Below are 27,953 nucleotides of genomic sequence, written 5' to 3' on the forward strand. Positions count from 1 at the left end.
AAATGGCCTGAATATTAAAAAAATAAATCTGTGGATGGGCCCACTTTAAGGTGCATTTTGGGATCACGTTTTCGAATTGGGAATCGGCAAAAGTTAAGTCAATCTTTCTATTGGTTTAAAACTTTTCCCATTACACCCAGGAAGCTTTAATGGCGGCCGAGTCTTCATCTGTAATACATTAATGTTGTCTCCCTCATTCACCCCCACTAAGACGTAGAGTGATCCCATTCACTCCATCTGGCAGGGAAAGTGTTATTCGACGCAGTTGAAGCTTCAAATTGAAAAGTGTTAATAATGATCATTGCTCTTGGCGGGGATGGTGCTTCAACGACTTAAAAAAAACAATCAGCAAAAATTTTTTATTTCCCTTCCTGGCCTGGCGAGAAAATGGATAGTATTGGCTTGTCTTGCCTGCAGAAGACTTCTGGATTCAATTATACCTATTGAGAGTCAGAGGGGAGGGGAGTGGCAAAACTGTCAGGCCCGGCTCTAAGCAAAGTCGGGTGTTCCCGCTACTACCGACTTTCCCACAATAGGACCGGTCTGAATTTTTGAAAAGTAGAGGAAAAAGCACCCTGTAGATCCACAGCAATGTCTGATGGCATAGCCGGGTGCTGTACATGTGAATAGTGGTCATTGGGTAGTCTGGGGGGGGGGGGGGTGTCCTGCTAAGATTCCCCCCATCTTTTGCTACTTTGGGGGCATCTCGGATTGTTTTCATACAATGAAGTTAATACACAGTGGTAATTCATTCCTGCTCTTCTCTTAATGTGCAATAGAAGGTACAGCAAATCAAATAGGCTCCATCCCATTTCCTGATTTGAGGACATCACTGCATTATCTTGACTCTACCTCCCAAGTCTGACAGTCCATGGCCCGCCCCCTTCATTTATTGCTTTGCTGGCTTCTCCCACCAGCCACAACCTCTTACCATATTTGGAAGTGTTGCTCGTAGAACCATTAAAAGTAACCGAAAAATTAATGTAAAGATTGCTTGAAACAATTTCCATTGATCCTCATGGTGGCTGATGGCGTTCTCTAATTTGCAAGTGGTAAATACTATCAGCTGATCATTCTGGTTGTCACTTGCAATAGTAAAAAAAAAAAAAAAATTATAACAATAACAATTGTAAATCATGTTTAAAGCACGGTCAGCTGATCACCACTTTTCTGAGCAAAATAGTGCCTTATAGGCCCCTGCATACTTCTTCCACATCATCAACATTGCCCACCAGATAAGTTGCCGGCAGGCTCTTTTTTTGGTCTGGGTCTCGAAAAGTATGGAATTTGGAAACAGCAGATCATAAGAACATTCAGCAATGGCTGCTCCTACATTCCCCTCATGGCAGGTGCACTTTAATTACTCACGACACTATTTGACACCAGCTTCCGCAGAGTGTACCTTGGTACCACCAACCTCACCAGAGATCAGAGTTCTGCAACAGCAGTTCAGGAAGAGATCAAACCACCTCTAGCACACAAGTCTGGGTCATTCTGCAAATATATTTTCGCAATCAGAAGCATTATTTTTACAGCTGTCAAATTTAATTAAACACATTCACTTTGGACACAAAATCTATATTAATTTCACGTCTGCCGTGGCGCGCAGCACTCCTCCCAATGATTCATCTCAAGGGCTGCAAGGTTTCCATCAAAACAAACTGTGCTGGCTCTGGTATGCCGCAATAAATTTTCAGGCTAAGGACAGAGGTCTGTGCTCTGGCTATCGACTTGAAAACCAGGAAAACTTTGACTAAAACTGCGGCAGATCTGTCCAATCAAGGAGTAAGATGGGCAAGATTCATTAGGGCTTTTGTGCTCTTGATTTGCCCAGACAAAGACCCAACATTTCCTGGTTGGAGGGAAGATAACCCATGCTTTCCAGCCTTCCATAGATGTTTACTGGCTAATAAAGCAGCCAGGAAGTATTTGACAAAAAATATGCGATGAGGGGAGATGAAGGCAAACTGCAATATTACCATTACGGATTTTGTGCCCTCAATTTGCCCAGGTACAGGCCCAACATTTCCTGGTTGAGGGTAAGATAACCCATGCTTTCCAGCCTTCCATAAAAGTTTATTGGCCAACAAAGCAGTCAGAACCTATTGATCGGGCAATAAGAATGCGATGAGGGCAGATTAAGGCAAATTGCAATATTACCAGGAAGTGTCGAAGCTGTTCCCTATGCTGGAGAAGAACTTAAGTTGCCACAGGAATCACCAAGTCAAGAAGAAAATCATTAACAGGGACCTCTACCGTACCTAGAAGCAGCAAGGGGCTAATGTACTATGAGGTTGGCATTACTTGTGCACACTTGGCTGTGACCAATTAGCTCCTATTACATGGACCGGCTTTAGGATAGGCAAACTAGGCAATTATCCAAGGGCCCCCACCTTCTCCAGGGCCCATATTGACAAAAAGGTAACTGGAATGGCGTGTATTTGGTGCCCCCACTTTTTTGCCCAGTGTCCCATTTTGTCTAGAACATTTCCTACCTATCCGGTGCTGTGTACCCTTTAGCCTGACAGGTTCTCTTTCACTTCAGTTCCGATTTCAATGTCATGCACGATTGGGTCAAGCTTAACCCCAAACAAACAGCTAAAAATCACAAACACAAAACATAAATGTATTTTTACCCGACAAAATATTCGTATCTCAATCCACTGGACTAGATATTTTTTTGCTGTAGTTTCACTTTCACTTTCAGGTATCCAACATGTAACTGGGCAGGAAAAAGGAAAAGCAGCATAATGAACCAATGTCTCAATGACGTGGGCATGCTAATCAAAGGTGAAGGAAAAAAGGGAAAAGGAGTGAACTTATCAGTGCCCTGCTTTTCTATCACTCTACTCACACCTCCTATCAGCATGGCTCTAGCACTAAAACACACCTGACTGGCAACAATTTAAATTGAAGTCTGTACGCGGTATTACCAAAAGATTGAAATGATGCGCTCGTTATACAGAACTGCAATGTGATCTATTTTCTCACGCTAAAGATCGTTCACATTAGATTTCCACGGAAATTCGATTTGATATTGATGAGAATGCTGCCACTGCCAGCTTCAAACCACTCAATAAAGTACAAAGCTTTGTGCCCATCGACCACCTGTTGCTCTGCACATATGATCATCAAAAAAATTCCAGATCAATCAGATATCAATCAACAGATCTCCATCAGATTTCATGTTTTTATTAATTCTTACTCTCATGTAAAACTGACTGCAGTACTGATCACAAATCAGACAATTACAAAGAATCGATTTTAATTGATCGCAACATTGAACCAACGTGGGATAATCACATAGTATATGTCAAGCCCTAACACCAAGCCGAAACAACAAACAATCACTAACCCCCGAAGCACCCAATACCCCATCGCCAGCCCTCCGCTGTCACCTTCTGCACTCCACCAGACAAACATCAGAGACGTTGACCAGGTCAAAGGTCGAACGACAACCCATTTCCTATTCAGCAACCGGAGACCAGACACCCTGGTGAGAGGCATGCCATGTACAGCATAGCCAGACAACATGGCCGCCCACTGGCTAGCATGGAGGGTGAGGGGATCTATTTATATAAGTGTGAGTACAGGAGGAGGGGGGTGGGCTGCCTTCTGAAGCAAATGTCACTTTGTAGCTTAGGGGTCTCAGCAAGTCAGATCACATATGCAACCAAAAAAAACAAAGCCAGCAGGAGGGAGAGCAGAAACAAGTGGTATCCTGTATGTTGTTTATCTAGACTGGTTAGAACAAGGCGATCCCTGCGCACCGTTCTGGGGTTTCGTTTTGCCTCAACAGGAAGTCCTACTACTGCAGAGGAAACAGAGAAAGAAGGGGTGCAGTAAGGGAATCAATAAGACCCCTTTGGATTCCCTCGCTGAGCTCCGGCCTTCTCAGCTGGATACAAATAATAAACTCTATCTCCCTCCTGAGAATGCCAAATCTACGGCCAGATTATCTGCAGACTTTACTGCAGGCGGAAACCAATAGGAAATCCTTGTCACAGCTGCTGTCTGTTATTTACTTAGATATAGGCGACCCGCTTCATAGAAAAGAACCGGCATAACCAGCCGTGGCTCCCAGCATCGGTGGAGCAAGGAAAAACCGGCGAGTTTAGGGATGATTTGATCTGAATCACAGATTACAGATCAATATCAGCTGGAGATGTGAGAGGAACTCTTGAGGAACAAGCCTGAAATCGATGGAAGATAAATGGAGATGAACGGAGGATTGAAGAGGCAGCCAGTGGTATACAGGCAAAGAGTCTACAAGCCAGGGTCAATCACGCCCGTGAAAGCTGACACCTATCCAGGTGGCTGTATTGGTAGTAGACCCTGGTCAATCAATGGACCTGTCCAGGCCAAATACTTGCAGGTTATATTTTTTTAAATATCTTAAAAAAAAAAAAAAAAAAAAAAAGTAGGGCCTGATTGTGTTAAAGCAGTCTGTTGCAAATTAATGGGCTGCCAACGCACCTCAACATGCCAAAATAAAGGCGCTATACTACTTTTCTAACACCACACACTACTACGTTGTGGCACGCTACAATTAGCATGTTAGGAGGCTGTTTACAAATAAACATTTGGTTGCTTACCATAACCAAGTGTGTTGACTTAGCAAGTCGTGGTGCCATTCAAAAGGAACCATTGGATTGCCTATGGTGACCAACTACACTGCATCAATATTACATGCCCTATTCAGAAAGAATCATTAGGTGGTCTGATCTGACCAAGTCCAGTGTTTTAACATGTCGGGGTACCATTTAAAATAAACCCCTTGGTTGCCTACCATAACAAAGTGTGTCGGGGGGGCCTTCAAAATGAAACTGAGTTGCCTGCAATAACCAAATGCCCTATGGCTATGATGCCATTTACAGTAAACCATTTGTTTGTGTACCATGGCAAAGTGCTTTGCTTTAGCCATTCATTGGGTTGCCCACTATAACCAAATTTGTCACCCAACCAGTATAGTGCCATTCATTACAACACATTTCATGCGTTACTGCAACATAGTCCTAGCTAGGTCACTAGTCCTAGCTAGAAGAACGTACCTACCTATCAGGCACCAAGGATGGAACCAATAGTCTTTTTTAATCTAAACCCAAGAACAAAACCGTGATAATAAGCAGCTTACTATTCCTTAGATATGGCTGCATTAGTAGTGACAACACTCACAGTACTGTTCCTGTCAAGAAGCACAGTTGTCACCCAAGCCTGATCGCCTGATTTAGAATGGAAGCACATCCTGCTCCCATCTCCATCACATAGGGTGACGTTTTCTATAGCTCATGGAAGAGAACTGGAAAACAAATGCAGCCACCACTTTTAAAGATGGTTAAGCAGCCATGGTAAAATTTTGCTTTGGAGTTTAAATATACTTTACCGAGTATCAGTTATACTGAGTTTTGTGGTTCCTCAAAACCTAACCGACCAGTCTTTGGTTCTCTTTAATAAATACAACCTGTTGGATACAAGGACTCAACAACTGACAGTTACTTCCGGCCTGGGTGGGGGGGATATGGTGACCACTTCCATGTGCAATCACTGCATGGTCACACTTGTCATCCTGATCTGTCAAATCCTGGACATCAGTCTCAAGTGACATTGGCCATATATACTGCACAGTCATTGGATAGTCTGGAAGACCCGGGTTGCCTAAATTGTATAGCCCGGTCTATCCAGTTGTAAGATATATCCCACCATGCATTGGGCCAATTTTCTACGATGTAGATCCAAAGTTATCTGTGTATAGAGAAAGGCATATAGATGTGACTGCTGGTATTTTAATCCACAATAATAGGATTATTTACCACTTCCAACCTGCCCGGACTACAGATCACTGCTGCACCAATCACAAGCCAGGGATAACCATGGCACAAGATGTGCATTGCCTAATGATACAGGCTACATGTCAGTCTAGACTACATAAGATTCCTGTGTCCGGACTACACAGCATCAGACGGCTGTCATTCCTATTCTATAGCCTGTCTGACATATTGATCCTCATCAGACCAATCAATAATCCATACACACTTCAACAGACACAAAGATCAGCTTGCTACCTGCAGGACTGACATGGCCAAGTCTGAATGACCTTGGACAGTCGATACACTTTGCACGTTTAAAAATCAATGCAACCCCAGCACAGGGCATTATCATCTCCACCAGCAGGGGGCAGACTAATATTACCCTTCAACTGCTGCAGAACCTCCTGAGAAAACCAAGCTGTCAGTACACGTCAAATGATTGACAGCTTCACCTATGAGAATGTAAAGCCAGTAAAATGCCCCTGCAGCCCTCCTACCCCATGTACCCGGCACCTACCCGACCTCCAGGCAAGGAGAGCGATCACATCCCGGGCTCTGCGGCACTGCCATCATTATCATGTGTCACATAGGATCCGATGGGGAAAATGGCGGCTCCACGAGTCCAGGGGAGGAAAAAAAAAAATCCAGCCCGGGGAAGGAGGGGGGAGGTGATCCGTATGATCCCGGGCGATCTGCTGAGGGTTGCAATTTACGGAGCTGCTACGTTATAAATCCCGATCTGGAGGGCTTGTGTCCCCGGGGCCAGTCCTGATAGATCAGTGCGGGGCTCTTCCAGGCTCAGGGTCGCTTCCCAGTCCGGGGAGAACCTTGCAAATCTCTCCCAGCTCTGATACAACGTTGCAAACCTTTCCCGGTAGAGACACAACGTTGCGATTCTTTTCCAGTACAGCTAGAACGTTGCGATCCTTCCTCAGCCTGGATAGAACGTTACGATCCTTCTCCGGTGCACAGATAACGTTGCTATGTTGAATCAGCCCGAATACAATGTAGCGATCCTTCCTCAGCCTTGATACAACGTTGCGACCTTTTCCCGGTGCAGAGACAACGTTACGACCTTCTCCCGGTGCAGAGACAACGTTACGACCTTCTCCCGGTGCAGAGACAACGTTACGACCTTCTCCCGGTGCAGAGACAACGTTACGACCTTCTCCAGGTGCAGAGACAACGTTACGACCCTTCCCCGGTGAAGAGATCTCCAGGTGCAGAGACAACGTTACGACCCTTCCCCGGTGAAGAGACAACGTTACGACCTTCTCCCGGTGCAGAGACAACGTTACGACCTTCTCCCGGTGCGGATACAATGTTGCAATTCTTCCTGGCAGCGCGCGCCTCTCTAGCCCGGATTGGTGGCCGTTTTCCCCCGCTGGATACAATGTAGCGCGCGGTTCCCCGCCTCTCCCCGATCCAGATACTGTAATGTATCACAAAATGTCCGCTCCGCCTGTCTAATGAGAGCTGCCCGGCCCCCTCCCGTGTGTATGTCTCTCCCGCCTGGATGTCTGTCCCTTCTCCCGCCCGGCTGTTTGTCTGTCTGTCTGTCCTCCTCCTGGGTGTCTCTCCCCCGCCTGTGTTGGGTTTCTCTCCTCTCTCCCCCCAGCCCTGCAGTAGCAGGCAGCAGATGCTAATGAAGCGGCAGGGCTGGGTTAATGCACTCAACACTGCCACTACCTGACACAACATGGCCATGGTGGGAGGGGGCAGCTCTCATACATCTCCACATGATCAGAGGTGGGGAGTCTGCCATCTATATGTCTGTGGGAAGGGGGACAGCTAGGACATATGGGTGATCAGCTCATCAGGAGCATTGAGGAAGGATGTGTGTTCTATAACATAATGCAAGTCAATCAACTAAAAGTATTTGTGGCAAATCTTGGTTCTACAGCCACCAGGCGGATGACCATGGCAGATCAAGGAGAAATTAATTGAACTGTTGATTTTCTTGGCACATTGGTTTTAGTTTCTAGTATGGGGTAGTGAGTGTAGTAGGTAGGAACCTTGGGCCATTGACAGCCCTCTTGGTTTTCCAGTAATGGGTCTTTTTACGTGCCACCACTCAGGCTATGACCATGAGAGATCAAAAAGTGATCAGAGTTTAGAAGCTTTACCCAATGTGTTGGGGGTCAAATTATATTGGGTAAATTACCCTTCTGGAATATCCTGGCTCATCGCTTTTGGTTTCCAATATCAGGTGGAGAGGGGTAAGTACGAATCTTCGGCCATTGAAGTGGGACTTGTTAGGTGCCACCACTGAAGGATAGACTGCCAGATCAAGGAGTTATTTCAGTTTAGAAGCATAACCCAACATGTTGAAGATAAAACTATGTTGGGTAAATTAATTGAACTGTTCATTTTCTTGGCACATTGCTTTTAGTTTCTAGTATGGGGTAGTGAGTGTAGGTAGGAACCTTGGGTCATTAAAAGCCCTCTTAAATTTCCAGTAATGGGTCTTTTCAGGTGCCACCACTCAGGTGATGACCATGAGAGATCAAGAAGTGATCAGAGTTTAGAAGCTTTACCCAATGTGTTGGGGGCCAACATATATTGGGTAAATCTTGGGCCATTGAAGTGGGACTTGCTAGGTGCCACCACTGAAGGGTTGACTTTGCCAGATCAAGGAGTTATTACAGTTTAGAAGCATAACCCAACATGTTGAAGATAAAACTATGTTGGTTAAATTAATTGAACTGTTGATTTTGTTGGCACATTGCTTTTAGTTTCTAGTAGGAGGTAGTGAGTGTAGGTAGCAACCTTGGGCCATTGACAACCCTCTTGGTTTTCCAGTAATGGAAAAGTTTCTTGGAACGTTGCTTTTAGTTTCTAGCATAAGATAGTGAGGGTAGGTAGGAACCCTGGGCCATTGACAACCCTCTTGGTTTTCCAGTAATGGGTCTTTTTAGGTGCCACCACTCAGGAGACGACTATAAGGGATCAAGGAGTGATCAGAGTTTAGAAGCATTACCCAATCTTTGCTGGGCAAAATAATTGAACTGTTGATTTTCTTGGCACATTGCTTTTAGTTTCTAGTATGAGGTAGTGAGTGTAGGTAGTAACCTTGGGCTATTGACAGCCCTCTTGGTTTTCCGGTAATGGGTCTTTTTAGGTGCCACCACTCAGGAGATGACTATAGGAGATGAAGAAGTGATCAGAGTTTAGAAGCTTTACCCAATGTGTTGGGGGTCAAATTATATTGGGTAAATTTTCCTTCTGGAATGTCCTGGCTTATTGCTTTTGGTTTCCAATATCAAGTGGAGATATTGCTCATTGCTCTTGGTTTCCAATATAAGCTGGAAAGGGTAGCTAGGAACCTTGAGCCATTGACAACCTTATTAGGTGCCACAACTGAAGGAATGACTATGCCAGATCAAGGAGTTATTAGAGTTTAGAAGCATTAACCAACATGTTGATGATACAATTATGATTGGTAAATTGATTGAACTGGTAATTTTCTTGGCACATTGCTTTTAGTTTCCAGTATCAGGTGGATAAGGTAGGTAGGAACCTTGGGCCACGGACAACCCTCTTAGTTCTTCAGTAATGGGACTTTATAGGTGCCACCATTCAGGATATGACTATGAGAGATCAAGGAGATCAAGCTTTACCCAATGTTTTGGGTGAAAAAATATATTGGGTAAATTACCCCTCTGGAATATCCTGACTCATTGCTTTTGGTTTCTAAAATCAGGTGTAGAGGGGTAGGTACGAACCTTGGGCGATTGAAATGGGACTTGTTAGGTGCCACCACTGAAGAGTTGACTTTGCCAGATCAAGGAGTCATTAGAGTTTAGAAGCATTACCCAACATGTTGAGGGTTTAATTAAGTTGGGTAAATTGATTAATCTGTTAAATTTTTTTTTTTTGCACATTGCTTTTAGTTTCCAGTATGAGGTGATGAGGGTAAGTAGGACCCTTGGGCCATTGATAACCTTATTGGGTCTCCAGTAATGGGACTTTCTAGGTGTCACCATTCACGAGATGACCATAATAGATCAGGGAGTGATCAGAGTTTGAAAGCTTTACCCAATCTGTTAAGAGGTCAAAATATATAGAGTAAATTACCCTTCTGCAGCCCTCTTGCTTCTCCAGTAATGGCACTTTTTAGGTGTCACCAGTGAGGAGATGACCATGGCAGATCAATGAGTCATTAAGAGTTTAGAAGCATTACCCAACATGTTTAGGATCACATTATGTTGGGTAAATTGCCCCTGTTGATTTTCCTGGCACATTGCTTTTAGTTTCCAATATCAGGTGAACCATATTGGTTCTCCAAACAATGGGACTTCTTAGGTGCTATTACTGAAGAGATGATCAGGTCGATGAATGATTAGAGTTTAAACGCATAACCCAACATGTCAGTGGTCAAACTATGTTTGTTAAACTCCCCAGTTTGATTCCTGGCTCATTGTATTGATTTCCAATGACAGGTAGAAGAGGGGTAGATAGGGACATTGGGTCATAGAGGTTCCCTCAATATCAGGTAGACAGGGGTATACTGGAACAATGGTTGTATACTTGACTCAAAATTTTTTGCAGAGGGATAGATAAAACCAGTAGATTTAGTCATACATTTGACCCAATAAAAGTTTAAGAGGGGTTGAAAGGAACCTTGGGTCATACAATTCCCTCAATATCGGGTAGAGAAGGTTAGATCGCAACAAGCGATTGCCCAAAGTCAAGAGGAGATGGCTAGATAGAATCAGTAGTTCATACACTTGACCCATTAAAAGGTGAAGAGTACAAATGTATGAATAATGATTTATACAATTGTCCCAGGGGTACATATAGAAACAATGGTTAATAACCCCAACTCAATATCAGATGAAGAGGTGTTGATAGGATCAGTAAGTTATACAACTGCCCGAATGTGAAGAGTGGTAGATATGAATTCTGGTTCATACACTCCCTTTTTACGCCTGCTCAAGAAGGGTAGATTTGAATAGTGGTTCATATACCTGCTCCAATGTTAGATGGAGAAGGGTAGATAAGAACAAGGGTTTATACACCTGCCCCAACATCAGGTGGGGAGGAGTGGAAAGAAACAAAGGTTCATGCCACTGCATTAATATCAGGTGGAGAGGGGTAGAGAGGAAAATGGTTCATATTCCAGTCCTAATACCAGGTGGAGAGGGTTGGACAGAAACTTTAGTTTTCACAATTGCCCCAATATAAGGTGGAGAGGGGTAAAAAAGAAACTGTAGTTCATACATTTGGCTGGGTATCAGGTGGAGAGGGCTAGATATAGGAACAGTAGTTCAAACAACTGCCCAATAACAAATGGAAATGGGTTAACAGGGTAGTGATACATACACCTGCCCCAATATAAGATGTAAGAACTGCTGTTCCTGACTACCACTTTCCAACTGCCTCAATATCAAATGGAGAGGGTTAGATAAATCATACACCTGCCCTTGATAGAGGTAGATAGGGACAGTGGTTCATACAACTGTCTCAATATCAGTTTGAGAGGGGTAGATATAGGAGCCATACTTCAAATATATAGTTTAATACCTAGCGATAAGGGGTAGCTATTAACAGTGGTTCAAACATCTGCCTCAATATTAGGTGGAAGAGGGTATATATGTTTTAATATAAAGTAAAGAAGAGTAGATGAAGACAGTGATTTACACACCTGCCCCAAAGTCAGGTGGAGAAGGGTAGATTGGAACTGGCTCATACACCTGAATGAGGAGTGAAGGAATTCCTGTGTTAGACAGTTATTGGTGCAGGTGTCTCACCTTACCTCTCATCTCAAAAAGAAGAAAATTAGAACAAACAGTGAGTGAGTGAGTCTCCCTAGTGTGGACACAGACAGCAATAAAAACTTAAAAGAGGTTCTAACCCTTATTTTTTTATCCAAATCTATAAAAAAAGGTTTTAGTTAGGGATAGACAGAAAACAAAAAAAAAAACTAAAAAGCCGGTGAACTGTCCCTTTAAATTTCTTATGTGCTCATTTTGGTGCAGGACTTCCTCCTTGTCTCTCCATAATCCTTGGGTGTCTTATTCTTCAGCTCAACAGGGACTAGACAAGCATCTTTGGAGCTGATTTTGTTAAAATGACCCTTTTGCTTTCAGCTACATAGGCAAAGCGAAGGTTCATGTCAAGGCTTATTTCACGCAGTTGGTTGAGTGCCGAGCAGTTACTGCTTCTAACTGCAGCCTACAGATGGACCTGTCCCGAGGCTGTCCATGGAGAAAGAATAGGGCATAGTTGATGACTGTTTACCAGAAGATCGCCTGATGTGAAATTAAGTCAGGCTGGACACTTGAGGGGATCTTCTCCTTCAGAATGATCAGAGTTCCTACGTGACTTTTTGATAGTTTATGTGTGAAAAAATGAACGAACACTTGAAGATAGAAATCATCAGAATGGAAACATCTGACCATTGCCCATGGTTTGTTCTGCTCTTGCTGCAGAAGTGGTCCAAGTAGGTTTCTTACTCAGACAGACAAGGGCTGAAGAAGTTGAAGGCCATCGGAACATCATGGCATACATATAACAACATCACAACTGGGCCCACTGGAGCAAACACGCACCCATGTGTGGTCCATAAGAACATATGGACAGCATCAGTCATGAAAGATCATGGTTGGCATTACTATTAAACCTCAAGCTGATGCCTTGCATGCTGATAACACAAAGTCATTTGGGACTTTTTTTAAAAAAATAGAGGTTTGTCTATCAAGTTTTTGTACTGCTACAAAATCGCCTCATTGTCAGTAACAGGAGTTCTAATTAGAGTAGAATATTTGCTGGGGATATTCCTGGCCCCATGCACAAACTGACTCTACAAAACTAGCAGCATAGCTAAAAAATTAGGGACCACGATGAGGAATTAGGACTATATTACCCCCTCGCGTGGCAACTCTGCACCACTGCTGATGGTCTTCTAGTTCCAGATCTTTGGGCCTTAGTTCTAGTTATGAGAAGACCCCTACCATTTAGGCCAAAGTCTTTCACGTTAGGAGCACTCTTGACATCAGTCCTTCCCTTCATATTGGACCCTCTATTTTACAACAGATTTCTCCCTTTTCATCAGACTCCCCACTCTTTATCAGAACTTTATCTTTACACTCAATTTCTCCCTTTCACTTCAGAATCCTACATTCAGATCATGAACATGGACGCTCACCAGCTCACCCACTGGTGTAACTCAACCGAACACTTAATGTTGTTGGCAGGGATGTTCTACTACTAGTGTCTTCCATTGTCGGGCTGTTACTGATGATATCGTCTAATGCAGAGCCAGGAAGAAAAACGCAATGATGGAAAATCTCCTCTGCCAGCTCTGTGTACAACGGGTAGATAGGAGGGGTTCATACAGTTCCCCCAGCAGGTGGGGAGAAGTAGAAAAGAACAATTGTTTATACACCTGCCTCCAATAGATGAAAAGGAGTAGATGAGTGTCTAGTAGCCATGAAAGTGCTCATGAGGAGGCCTTCTGGAATAAGGGGCCCGATATAAATGGAAAGTTTTCTGTCCACAATGCCCCCAAATGAAATCCCACCCCTAGTTCCACCTTACATTTCGCCTACAAGGAATATTGCTCCTACTGCATGCACAGTAATTGGATTTCTGTATGTCAGAGATAGCCATCAGCCTGTAGTAGGTGGCTGTGTTTGGGAATGGTTCTAATATATGACAAGCAGGGGTCACAAGCAATCACATAAAAAAATCTCCCAATGGTGACACATAAAGCAGTATAATGCAACATTCTTGAGAAATGCATCATCAATGTTCTAAACCTTATGGAGGTGAGCTAAGTGAAAGATTCTGTAGCCCAGCAGGGGGGAACTGAGCAGGCTGATAACATTGCATTAGACGTCAGTCCAGAAGACACTGTGTTGTCAGCTCAAACAGGATGTTCGGAGCTCACTGGAAGCCTGACAGTAGATATTGGCGCTGTACATGAAATAGGGGTTGCAAATGATTGACAAATACAAATAATAACACATGAGGAGGCGAGGACCCTGTCCAACAGAGCTTACAATCTAAGAGTTTGAGGAAGTAGAAAACAATAGAAATAAACCATGGAAAAAGGTCCATATATTATTGCAGAGATGTACTGATTTTTGCAGACATACACCCTAAGAGGCTGGGACCAGTAGAAAGTATTACCCAGAAGATAACTTGCTTGTTATGATCTTTACCATCAAAGGGGATTTTGGGGATAAAAGTTTTCACACATCACTGAGCGGTATTTACAACCAATACAGAACCTCCCACTTACCATCCATTACAGAGATCAGCAGCTGCAGGGGAAATTCACTAATTTAACATTATGAAAAGAAGTAGGTGGGATCTGTAGAAGTTTAATAAAAATAGAAAGTTATTTTTGGAGAGAGGAAGAGAGTATTGCGGAAGGAGATTTATAATTAACAAAGCTGACTTCAGATTAAAAGTAGTGTTTTTTGTTTTTATTTTAAAATATATATAAACTTTATCTCTTTGTTTTACAAATAAACAGTCATTATAAGACACTGTTATAATTCGAAGACTGTGTACTCACCTTCAATATTTGTCATTGGAAAGGATCTTTCACAATCCTTTTGAATAACAAAAGACTGAATGATGCATGAACGAGCGTTGTACATATAGCTTCATACTGCTTTATAGAAAGGGGAGGGGGGGAATGATGGAGCCCCAACGTGCTCTCTGCCCTTCACTTCATTTAAAATCGCTGGTTGTCCGTGGATCTGCCAGGACGGATCCATGAACTCTGAGGCCTGCACACACACCAGATTATCGGATGAGAATCATCTGACATGTTTACGTAGCCTAAGGATGCAAAGCGGGAAGTCAACCTCTGCCTGCATGCTTCTGGACAGCCTTTGTATAACTGACTAATCCATATGGTTAAATCTCTGCAATTGCCCCGGAATTCACTACACATATCATTGTAGTCAGACTGTAGATTGTAGAATGCACAAGGGAAAGCTACTGCTGTTGGCTAGAACTCATAAAGTCACTGCTCAAAAAGAAGTGCAAGTGTTTTTTTTCTATTGGCACCATTTTTGTTTTCATTACCAAAAAGAGAAAGTACATGTGGTGCACCAAAGGTTAAGGGTATGCTTGTTGCAAACATTGATGTAGTGTATGCATTGAAAACATTACCCAAAATGTTTTTTTTACTGCAGTAATATTTTACATTAATCTGATTAATACAATAAATGAATTACAAAAAATACATATAAAAAAAAGAATTATGTTTATTTTATAAACAAGTACAAAATAAAAATAAATAGATTGTAAGCTCTTTTGGGCAGGGTCCTCTCCTCCTCCTGTGTCATTGTCTGTATCTGTCTGTCATTTGCATCCTCTATTCAATGTACAGCACTGTGTAATATGTTGGCGCTTTAAAAATACTGTTTATTATTATTAAGAATAATATTAATATTAATATTGAAACATTTTTATTGAAATACACATGATACTCTCATTTGAAAACTTCTTTCTTTTATTTAGAGGGGTCTTTCTTTCAATATTGCCTACACTTCCTATTGGCTGACCAGTAATGGGGTTCAATCAGGATTCAGCCGTGTACATACCAGCAAAGATGTATTAACAGGGTAACTATTGGGACCATCAGTTTTATTTCTGGATGTTGGAGCCTACAATATATATTAAAAGCAGAACTAAAGTTAAAAAATAAAAAAACTACAACCAGATTGGACCTTTAGGGATAAATGATATCCTTTCTATAATAAAAAAAAAACTGACCTGTCTGATTGCAATTTTTTTTCATTACACTCACCTGTCCTTGCTCCATCACAGGCAACCCATCTTCATCCAGTCCTCTCCTGGGTTTCAGGACTTAGGCCATCTTGATTGGCTGGGATAGTGTAACTTCTGAGCATGCGTGCAGTTCATTCATTCAGTCCCAGTACCTACACTGAGCTGCGCATGCACATCTGAGTGTTTTTAAAGACAGGAGATCAAGAATAAGCAGGTAAGTATGACTTATTGTAGAAGAGACATCACCTGACCTGCAATAAATATCCTGCCTGCTTTCAGTGTTTAATTGCTGAACTATACTTCGAAAAATAAAATCATCCCAAAGCCATTTTAGATTATCTATTAATATGAGCTATGTGAATAATATTGAAATATTATATAAATCATATTTTTGTAGTAGTGAGTATACAGTGAACCATAAACGATACACTTCCTTTAAAGAAAATTCTATCAAATTTAGGGAAGTCCAATAGGATGTCTTTATTTCAGTCCTGACATCGGAGGACAATGGAGATCATTATTATACCGGCCAGTAGAGATGAGTGAATAATGAATAATCAGCTATGACAGCAGTTTAGCCAATCTGCTACAACAGTATTTGCCAGATCTCCCAGCTTGTCCTTTTTTATTTTCCTTCACTTTTTATTTAAAGCTTATTTGTGACCCCCAGCTAAAGATTAGATCAAGGTTGGCCAAGATCAGCCCTCAAAGGTCATATGTGGGTAAGAATTTTCCTATGGTTCTCACTGTGTAAACCCACACCTTTTAAATTTACAACAATTGATTGTTAAAAAACAGTAGTAAACAGGATTTATATAGCGCCAACATACTATGTAGCGCTGTACATTAAATGGGGGTTGAAAATGTCAGACAGATGCAGACAGGGACACAGGAGGAAGAGAGGAACCTGCCCTGAAGAGCTTACAATCTAGGAGATTGCAATATTAATAATAAAAAACTTTATTAAAGGAAAATTCATTATCTTAATCTGTTGTCACATGATGCTGTGGCTTTAGAGTCCAGCCAAAGTGACCTCTTAGGGTCTGGAGGTCTTCAGATGCTTGTTGATGTCACAATAAGGGGTGGAACAAGACCAGTCCGTGGCAGGCACTGGAATATAGGTCTTTGCTGCTGGAAGAGGCACAAGTTAGATAAAGGTGAGTGAAAAACCGATTTAGAAGGGATAATGTGATACACTTCAAAAATAAAACTTGACCCCCACCCCAATTTCATTAACACAGTACTGAAAATGGCCCATTGACAGCACCAGAATTCAACACTCTCACATTTTTTTTTAAATAGGAAATTTTTGTGATGTTATTGTTTCCATTTTTGGCCTTTCCAGGCACTTGTTTAAAACACCTCTGGCTCACAATAGGTTCCTTCTGCTTTTGACCTTTTATCTTGTTTAATTCAAAATATTAATATACATTTAAAATGTATGTCCAGGTTGATGTCTAGTATGGCCAACTTATACATTACCATCTTTTCAATAAGAGAATGAACAAGCAATGTTATGTGTTATGGAGAGGACGGAGCGGGTGGGGGGGTTGTAAGATAATGTCAACACCCTCTACAGCTGTTCCTGCTTGCTTGTTCATCAATATGCCAGGACAGATTGCTGAATGACATCTAGGGACTTCTGTATAATGTTGGACAATCATCTAATGTATGTAACTTAAATAACTTACCTAAACTAGCCAATCAGTCTCTATCCAATGAAGCAGACCCTTACACTACATAGCTAATGATAGATCTAATGGTGATTGTACAATCGGCTAATTAGTAAAGAATGCAAATCAATTGAGTTATATGGGCAATGAGAACATTATTATATTGATCAGTAGTTAATGAGAACCTACCATGTAATTTTGGGTTAATGTGGTGAGGTAATAATCTCCTATTAACAACTTGGTGCCTTTACTGAACAATTTTATTACTATAATTTGGTTTGGGAATTACCAAACACCTACCCTATGTTATGGAGATGGCAAGTAATTCTGTAGTCCAAATCTGGAGCAAGTGGCCTAAGGTGATAATGCTGCTCCTCTGCAGATACAATACAATGAGTGAGCAGTACCATTACAGAACCAAAACTGTGAACTTTTAAAGAGAGAGACCAAGATTTATTTTGGGGTGGGGGGTACAGTATGCATAGTGTGATGTGGCAAAATTTGGGGAATGGTCACAATGAGGTGGGCGTGTCCAGTCAGAAAACATATACAACATACAATCTACAACAACGTGTGATTTGCAATCACTGCAGTCATTACGATCATCACACAGCTGTACCACACTCCACACTGTAAACACCGGCTAAAAGCAATCAAATAAAAGCTTACAATACATATTGCAATGTGCACATAATACGAAACACGATTTAAATATTATAAATATATAATAAAGTCAATTTACAATATTAAAAGCAGCCATTGTGTTGTTTTTGATCTTTAATAGGCATGATAAATTATCCAATGTGGTGGAGGTGGAGGAGATGGAACAAGCAAGAAGAAGACAGGCACCAGATTTTATCCAAGAGTTGGGAAGAAGCAATACCCTCCTAGGTAGAGATCCTGAATATAAACATAATGTAAATATTATTATAATTTCATGTATTCTAATTAGGGATACATAGAACATCTCATAATAAATTGAACTCTTAATATGCTTGCCACATCCCAAGGTGAACAAATATTGTGAAAGAAAAGAAATAGAAGAGGGACTTCATTGGTAATTGGTTTCCAATGACTAATATCAATGCAACAACAATTTAAAATTAAAACAATCATTTTATCATGAAATATTACAAGCACTGAGTTACAGAAAACATCTCTGAACTCCAATACAAAACATTCCCAGCTAAAAGCAGACAGTAATCTCCATGCGTATCATGGAACTAGTTCACTTCTTCAGGAGGAATTGGTTCTACAATTGAAAGATATATACATTACAATAAATTTTAAAATTATTAATCAGAACAATACAATATCTTTTAACAAAACATGTATAAATATTTCTTATATTCACTGATTTTTGAAAACTTCTCTCATATGTATAGAGGTTAGAAGACAGAAGGAGAAGGGCAACACAGGACAAGGCATTACCATCCACTATGGGATTTTTTTCTGGTTGTTCAAATGAGTTGGTTTTTTCTATACTTTGTATCTACATTCAGAGAAAGGCACTTACATTTACCTGTTCAAAAACCAAAAAAAAAACATACCTTTTTTCTTCACAATATATCCGTCAATGCTCAAAAACACCATCAATAACCAAAAAATAAACTATCGTCAATAGTGCCAGTGCACTTGAATTAAATTAAAATAAAAAAAAATTAAAAATACAAACAATAATGAATATAATACATATACCACCACTTTTAATCAAAACCTACCAGTGATGTAATGATACCAGTGCCTTTACTTATAGCCTCCAATGGAGTATAATGAATAATGCTTACATACAATATACAATGACCAAGAGGAGGAGCAGACATTAGAAGGTATGTTGGTAATTGTTAAAAGGCATAAACCATATCACGCCACCATTGGGCCACCTAATTAAGTTGCTTATCCTTCTGACTTGAAGTCTCATTCTTCCTTTTCATCTTTGGATGCTCTGGGATAGCTCCTTCCCCCAGCAGGACAACACGGTACTTTCTAAGGCAATGTTTCTTAACCAGGGTTCCTCCAGAGTCTGCTCGTTGAGCAATGAGCAATTTGTGCCTCTTGGGTCAGTTTTGGTGACAACAACAGTCTTTTTGGCTATCTGTAAAGGTGACATTCTTCCTAATGCCCGTCAATGTAAGAGGCATTCTTCCCACTGACTACCACACTAATGTACTGTGAGCTGTGGATATAGTAATAATAGCAGGGGGGTCCTCAGGACCTGAAGGTTATTTTAAGGGTTCCCCCAAGTTGAAATGTCAGGAAAGTCTGGTCTAATGTAACCCTCACATGGAAAACCCCACAGAGTAGGGGGGTCAAAAACTGAGAAAAAAACAGATATTTGGGAAACTCATCTATTGGGCTGGCTATTTAGCTGAAGAGCCAAATTTACCAGAAAGTTCCCAGTTATGTATGGAACATATTCACATACCCAGTTCTTCCAAAGTATGGCGGAAATCTCTCTACTTGCTTCCACATGGCATTGCTGGTAGTTGGTGCTTGCATTGTCACCCAGGGGTGGGAACAGAGTTCTTAGCCCCATGTAGGCTTCAGGTCATAAGCTAAAAGTTGTACAAAGCTTTATGGAGAGTGAAGGACAGGTTGGTGTACCTGATGCTTTGCTCTACATCAGTGTTTCTCAATCAGGGTTCCTCCAGAAGTTGCTAGGGGTTCCTTGAGCAATGAGCATTTTGGTAATTATAAGAGGGGTTCCCTAATGCCCTATAGTTATTTCAAGGGTTCCTCCATGGTAAAAAGGTCATGAATGTTAGCTCCACATGGACATTTCACAGGTCCACTTTTACTTCAGCCCACTGAAGCCTGAAACAATAGAAAAAACACATGAAAGGTAAAGATCAGATTCTAGCACACCAAGCAAGAGGAACTTAAAGCCTTATTAGCGGTAGCAATAATGAGATTTGTGGTTTGGGATACAGTAGTGAAACTGGAACAACCACAAGGGTTGGCTTGTGACAACACATGGGGCAAAACCAGTAGAAAATGGTCTATAGCAGTCTTGGTCCCTCAATTGTGGGAGATTTTCTACACGGTATGGAGCTGGAGAAGTCAAAGAGCGTGACTTTCACAGAACTCAACATATTACATTGTAATCATATTGACTTTGCTGTCATGGTGAGAGGAAGATGGTGAGAAGCTTGAGATGGGGGCAGGGGGCAAGGTTAGCTAAATAGAATAGATAGCTAAATAGAAATAAAAGCCAAGATTTTATAGATGTCAGGGGTATGCCAAGGAGATTCAGAGAGTTCAATAATGGTGTGAAAATTACCCCCCAGCAAAATATCGGGCTTACAGTGGTGGCAGAAAAAATACTCATGTTTCAGTGGTGTTTATGGGGAAGAAAAAAATGCCCCTGTGCCAGTAGTGTCAAGGAAAAACTGCCCCTGTTTTGATGGTGTCTATAAGAGAAACAAATGCCCCTGTGGCAGTGGGCAGAGGACTGATTTGCCAGTATTTGAAAGAGGAGAGGGAGACTGGAGGGATCTTGGGGGCTCCGTGGGGTGTATGGAACTGGAGAGCTCTGGGTGAAAGGGGCTTCTGAATGGGGGTAAGTGGTTCTTGAGGGGTTTTGGGAGGTAGGGGTGTTCCTACCACCATCTTCATTGGTTTGCAGTAGAATGATCCACCCTCTCTCCCCAATCAGTGTGCTGAGAAGGAGGTCGGTTCCTATTAGGCAGGCCCTCTACTTGATGCTTCTGCCCACAATAACTCTTATTGGTGGGCAGTGAATAAAGTCTCCTCCCCTATATAGTCACTCCAGCCAGTCAGCAGGCAGTCGGAGTTGGGGCAGTCATACTGCTTGGCGGGCGAATCCAGTTTGAAAGCCACCAAGTTTCCAGACATGGCGTGTCCTAAATAAAAACTTCTGGGCTAAAAATATGTATAAAGTATGAATGTAAAAACACAATAAAATAATATTTATGTTTATGTGATTCAAATATTTAAATCTTCAGAATTTATTAAAAATATCCCTGGTGTTCCTTAAAAAATATTTCCTAATATAGGGTGACAACACTTTTTTCCATGCCTTTTGAATGTGCAAAAGGGTCACAGGGTTTCCTGCATTTTTTTAGGTGAGTGTTTCCAGTATCAGTGGTCACCCACGCAGGAAATGATGGGATATCCCATCAGTGGGGACACCTACCATATCTAAAGCACATGGAAAACAATTAAAGTTCATAATTTGTTCATTGAATATACAAACAAAGTGCGTGGAATTGTTTACATTTACCCGACCTCCTTTGTGCGATTGATATTGGTTATCATGGGGAGCAAATCATTTTAGCAGTAAAGGCGATGATTAATCTTCCCGTAAAACAGACGATTATTTTCCTAGTGAAGAAATTGATAATACTGTTAACAATCACACGTTTTTCTTTGGTAATCGATAAATCTCTAAAGGACTGCTCAGCAAATAGAAAGTCACGGTGACATGATCGCTCCTGTGAGATAAGGGATGTGGGCTGCTGATCGGCTGGTAATGTAAGGTAATCATTAAACCATTCCATGGGGTGAGCCGAGGAAGGTATTATGCAGAGGAAAACACGGGTCATGTGACCTGGAGCAGCTGGGCCGCAGTCATATGATCGGCTGTATTAATAAGCTATGTAATAAAATGAATGTAATGCTAAATCTGCTCGTATTTTGCCTTTCTCATCATCATCATGCCCAAGAATCTTTTTTATTTATTAAAACCATTCTGTTTCCATTTCATATCTTGTCATCACTTGGTCTCTGTGCTTCCCTATACAATGCAGGCAAAACTTGGGGCTGACAGGGTGCTGTACATTCCTGGTCATCCAATAATTCCAATGAATAAAAGGGGTGAACCAAGCATAGTATGCTAAAACAGTTGTTTTCTCACTTTTGGGTAATGAAACCACTTTAATTTATTTATTTACAACTTCATTTTCATTATATTAATTATTTAGTCTATGGACAAAGCTTTCCACGACTGGAGAGGATAAACTATCATAGGTGAACTTGAGTGATTTAACAAACCTGGAATGGATTTCTTAAAAATCATTTGCTTTTAGTGGGCAAGTGCTTTAAATCCTGTACTGGATCCATTCCAGGTTTGCTTGATCACCCAGGTTCCCCCATGATTATCTTCTACAGTCTTGGAGAGCTTTATTAAATCAGGCCCATTGTGTGACTGTAGCCGTGCAGCTGTCCGACTTCTAGAGCCTTTAGGTTTCCTGTCAACAGATTGTGGTCAGACAATTGCTCACCACCTGCTTCCTGTGACTACAAGTCCTGTGTCTTCATATAGACTCATGGTTTCTACTGTAATGCAGGGATGCCAAGAAATGTAGTCTACTATCTGTTGTTTTTACTACATTGGGTGTCACATAATCATATCTGATTGACAAACCCCCCACCCACTCTTTCCTATGGTTAAATTCAGGGGTAAGAGGAAATGGGCTATAGTGCAGTGTGCAAGAACAATTAGTCCACAATGCTTCTTCTGTCCACCACTTTGCTTCTCTACATTTATCAATCTTATTTTTGATATTTGTTTTTTTTTTCAATTGTGGGTTTTGTTCTGCTTTGAAGAGTATTTTCCCACCAGGTTTAAGTCTACTAATGTGGACATTGTCTTTTGGTGTTGGTAGAGGCTCCATCACATCCTTGTGTCTGGTATCTTCTCTTGCTGGTATCTTCTCTTATCTGTAAGGTTGACATTCTTCCTACTGACAACCAAAATAATGTACTGTGATCTGTGGATATACTAATTATAGAAGGGGTTCTCTGAAGACCTAAAAGTTATTTCAAGGGGTTTTCCATGTTAAAAAAAGTCTATAAAGGCTGGTTTAGATCCTCATGGAGATACCCATGTCTCTCCCTGTTTTGTTACAACCCAATCACAATATATATGTTTATTATAGTAATTCAAATAATAAGTAAATAAGAAAAAAATGCAATCTAATTGTTTTTAAGGTAAATATTAAATATTGGATATTAAAATGTTTCCAACATTTGACAAGTAGGTGGAGCTTTAAGCACCTTTTCACATTTTCTAGGCTCATTTTTTACAAAGCTCCCTGTGTACAGAATCCAACAGCTCAAGTTAAAATTTACATTGAATGGCTCATCTGTATTCAAATGGTTTAGTCTAAAGTTTCAGACAGTTTCAGAACCAATGGTTCAAAGCAGGAATTATGTGTTTTTTTTTTGCTAATGTTTTTTTTTTGGAACCCTTTATCATAAATTACATTTTTAATTGTAACAAAATATTATATAACAAAGATAGCAAATAACTGGTAAAAAAAAAAACATGTAAAACAATTTGAAACATAATAAACCCCATCTAGTGGCCATATGTATCATTACACATGTTTTAAAACATGCCTCTGATCATTTTAAAGTTATGAGCTTTCATGGAGTTAAATATCTGCTGCAAATATACCATCAAATCATCAATTACATTATTTTTATGTTGTTTCTTTTTAAAGTAACAAAGGATTTTCATTTTCAATACTCCGCCATCTTTCTGAAAGAAACGTATATCCAATGAAAAAAAAATGCAGGTAAAAACAAAAGAAAATTTTAAAAAATGTAAATACTTCCTTGCAGCTTTTTCCTTTTTTCAAATCATTTTTTATTCTCTTGAAATACGCCATTGAACTTGGTGTGACCACTACAGAAGAATTCTTTCTTGCTTAGTGTTGGACAGGACTGGTTTGACTGAGCAGGGCTTCATATTTCCAATATTTTGCAGATAAGAAGATTTGCTAAAAATCTAAAGAAGTCTTTCTCAACCTTTCAGAACCTTTCCGTGTATGGCCAATCAGATGTGATCCTCAGGTTTTCAGAAATCTGAGGAACCCTTAATATAATTTTCAGATATCAGGGACGCCCCACAATCAAAATGAATTTATTGAGTCTATGGAAACCCTTTTCTACAACCAAATATTTTAGGGTCATTGGGGAAAATGGTAGCAACATTGGTGGCCATGGGTAAAAATTAACCGTGTTGGCTAGAATACCACTTTTATAGACCTTAATGTTATGCAGCTGGCTCTACCAAGTGGCGTTGGGTCAAGAACTATGCAGGCACCTTTTAATCAATGGCAGTTTTAGGAACCCCTGGAAACCTCTGGAGGAACCCATGTTGAGAATGGCTGATGTAAAGGGATGTGGATGGAGCTAAGCGTGACACTAATTACGTAGTGATAGCAGCAGCAATGGTAACAATACTGCAGTGATTTCATTATAACAGAAAGAGTATTGTCACACTATTAAAAAGAAAGTTTCTTTACAATGGGGGAGTCCAAAATGTTCCAGAAGCTACTAATTGAAGCCTTGGCGGTGTTGGCACCCTACCCCACATACTGGACTAATTAAATTACATACTAATAATTGATGGGGAAAATAATCCAACTCCTTGTCACTTACGGTGAGGAAAAGAAGTATTTGATCCTCTGCTGATTTTTGTACTTTTGCCCTCTGACAAAGAATTGACCAGTCTATAATTGTAATGCTAGGTTTATTGTAGGTGTGAGAGACAGAATAACAACAAAAGAACCCTCAAAAACCCAGTGCTCAAAAGTCAGAGCTTGATGTGCATTGTAATGAGTGAATTATATTTGTATTTGATTCCCTATCAACCAGCAAGATTTCAGGTTCCCCGGTGTCTTCCCTGTATGCAGGTAACGAGCTGAGGTTAGGAGCACCCTCTGTAAGGGCATGCTCCTAATCCAAGCTTGTTACAGTACCCGTATAAAAGACACCTGTCCACAGAAGCAATCAATCAATCAATCAGATTCCAAACTAGCCACCATGGCCAAGACTAAAGAGCTGTCCAAGGATGTCAGGGACAAGCTTGTAGACCTACACAAGGCTGGACATGGCTACAAGACTATCGCCAAACAGCTTGGTGAAAAGGTGACAACAGTTGGCGCGATAATTCACAAATGGAGGAAACACAAAATAAATGTCAATCTCCCTCAGTCTGGGTCTCCATGCAAGATTTTCCCTCGTGGAGTTGCAATGATCACGAGAACAGTGACAAAGCAGCCCAGAACTACGCAGGGGGAACTTTGTCAATAATCTCAGGGCAGCTGGGACCATAGTCACCAAGAAAACACTTGGTAACACACTACACCGTGAAGGCCTGAAGGCCCCTGCTCAAGATAGCACATGTACAGGCCCATCTGCAGTTTGCCAATGAACATATGATCGATCCAGAGGAGAACTGGGTGTTGTGGTCAGATGAGACCAAAATTGAGCTCTTTGGCATCAACTCAACTCGCCGTGTTTGGAGGAGGAGGAATGCTGCCTATGACCCCTAGAACACCATCCCCACCGTCAAACATGGAGGTGGACCCATTATGCTTTGGGGGTGTTTTTATGCTAAGGGGGACAGGACACCTTCATCGCATAGAAGGGACAATAGACGGGTATATGTACCGTCAAATCTTGGGTGACCACCTCCTTCCTTCAGCCAGGGCATTGAAAATGGGTTGTGGAGCAAATGAAGGTCCTGGAGTGGCCTAGCCAGTACTCAGACCTTAATCCCATAGAAAATCTGTGGAGGGAGCTGAAGGTTCGAGTTGATAAACATCAGCCTCGAAACCTTACTGACTTGGAGAGGATCTGCAAAGGGAAGTGGGACAAAATCCCTGGTGAGATGTGTGCAAACCTGGTGGCCAACTACAAGAAACGTCTGACCTCTGTGATTGCCAACAAGGGGTTTACCACCAAGTACTAAGTCATCTTTTGCGAAGGGATCAAATACTTATGTCACTCATTACAATGCACATCAAGCTGTGAGTTTTGAGCACTGGGTATTTGAGGGTTCTTTTGTTGTTATTATGTCTCTCACACCTACAATAAACCTCCCATTACAATTATAGACTGGTCATTTCTTTGTCAGAGGGCAAACATACAAAATCAGCAGGGGATCAAATACTTCTTTCCCTCACTGTAAATAAGTCAGATTCTCAAAGCAATCCCTTTAATTAGTGTAATTGATAAGTCTTACATTTGGAACTTTACAAATTCAGAATTCCTACAGTGTATCTGTGATTGGCTGCAGCTTTGCACCAATCCATGACCTCTTGTGTACTTTAATTTCTCTTGTGCGTGGATTCAACTATAATACAGGGATGCTGGGAAATGTGGTCGGGCATTTATAATTCTTTCTGTTTTCTGTGCCACGTTGTCACATCTGATTGGCTTTCCCGCTGGCTGACTGATTGGGATGAAATGAGATGTAATAAAGTGTGCAAGCACAATTGACCCATAATACAGTTATTCCATCAATCTATTTGCTTCTATACACTGTTTGTACTTACTTATAAACCTGATTACTATTAGACTTTGATTTTTTTCACTTCAGCTGTAGCTAGGATATAGAAAACCTTTTTTTTTCGGGCAAAATGTTTGTACTACTTCCAGAATTTCTACTAATTATAGCTGTTGTCTGTTATATATTTATCTATTTAATGTACAGCGCTGTGTAATACGTTGGCTATATAATTCCTATTTATTATTATTATTATTATTATTATTATTAATAATAATAATAATAATAATATTAATATATAATGCTATCTAGTCTTGAGATTTACATAGCTTTGCCAGATCACCTCTCTGTCACTCTTCTCTCTCCTCCTACTTCTTGGATTGCAGACACACCTGATTGGCTCCTTGTGCTGTTTCTACCTCTCCCTCCTACACTCTGTTGTACAAGTGACTGAAGGCTGATAACAAATACTTCCACTGCTTTCATTTAAACAATTACTACAGTTGCCTGCACCATGTTATATACAAGGCCTTTAACCATTCCCAACCTAAAAAAAAAATAAGTTGTGGTTTAGAATACACATCAATTTTAGGTGGGATTTTGGAATTTAGTTCATATTCACACATGAATGTTGAAAACACTTTACATACACCAGCTTGTAGTTTTAGTGGTTTCTTAATAAGGGGCAGCTGAAAGTCAAATGTTCTCTTTGGGTCTATTTTGTTAGTCATGAAACATCACCCCCATCACCCCTCGTAACAATATCCACAATGTGTATGTTGTAGAGGTTTTTTAACATCTGGATTTTGCAAGAGCTAAGAATGATTAATTAAATAGTTGGTTTGATCTCCAATTCATTCATAAACATCTGGCGCACATTACATTCAGCTCCAAGTTTGTTTAAATATTGTCAGATCCTGTCCCATGTGCTATAGAAAGAGCACAGTGCCGAGTGTATGTGTTAACATGGGACGCGGTCTGATTACATTTGTTAGTTTCGCCAAGGTAATTGCATTCCTTGTATTACAGATATTTGCAGCTTGTGCATGTTTATTAAGACGTCGCCATCAAACCGTGCTGCATGGAGCAGATCCTGAAATTTTGAGGATGAGCAATTCTGAGCAATTTACAATTTTATATAAAGCATTTTGGTATCCATTATAGACCTTAATAACAACCTAATACATCATATTGGGTCTTTGTGATTCGCAGGCATATGATACCTCGTGGGAAGGGCCAGCACCCTGTACAGCTATGATGCAAGAAATGGGTTGCCTCCCAGGAGGAGGTATGCGAATTTCAAAATACTTTGATGGGCAGGGCCAGATTGATACTTTTTTTCTACCCTAGGTCAGGAGCTTGTCTCTCCAGAAATCTGGTTGTGATAATGGGTGAATTCATATAGTGGGCATTCCTAGTTGACTGGATTTGCATCCATAGACAATGCCCACATGTGAG

The 27,953-nt window shown here is 40.9% G+C and overlaps 1 protein-coding gene across 1 annotated transcript in view; it reads right to left on the bottom strand.

Annotated features, from left to right (window-relative positions):
- The window catches only part of SETBP1 (SET binding protein 1), a 129,823-nt gene extending 122,433 nt beyond the window's left edge, over positions 1-7,390 (bottom strand). The window contains exons 1-2 of the mRNA XM_072413515.1: positions 7,079-7,390; positions 6,325-6,972 (exon numbers count right to left, since the gene is read on the bottom strand). The gene's annotated coding sequence lies outside the window, so the exon portion shown is untranslated. The remainder of the gene's footprint in view (positions 1-6,324; positions 6,973-7,078) is intronic.
- Between the last annotated feature and the right edge of the window lie 20,563 nt (positions 7,391-27,953).

Source organism: Pyxicephalus adspersus, chromosome 6 (assembly GCF_032062135.1).
Source record: "Pyxicephalus adspersus chromosome 6, UCB_Pads_2.0, whole genome shotgun sequence".
NCBI lineage: Eukaryota > Metazoa > Chordata > Amphibia > Anura > Pyxicephalidae > Pyxicephalus > Pyxicephalus adspersus.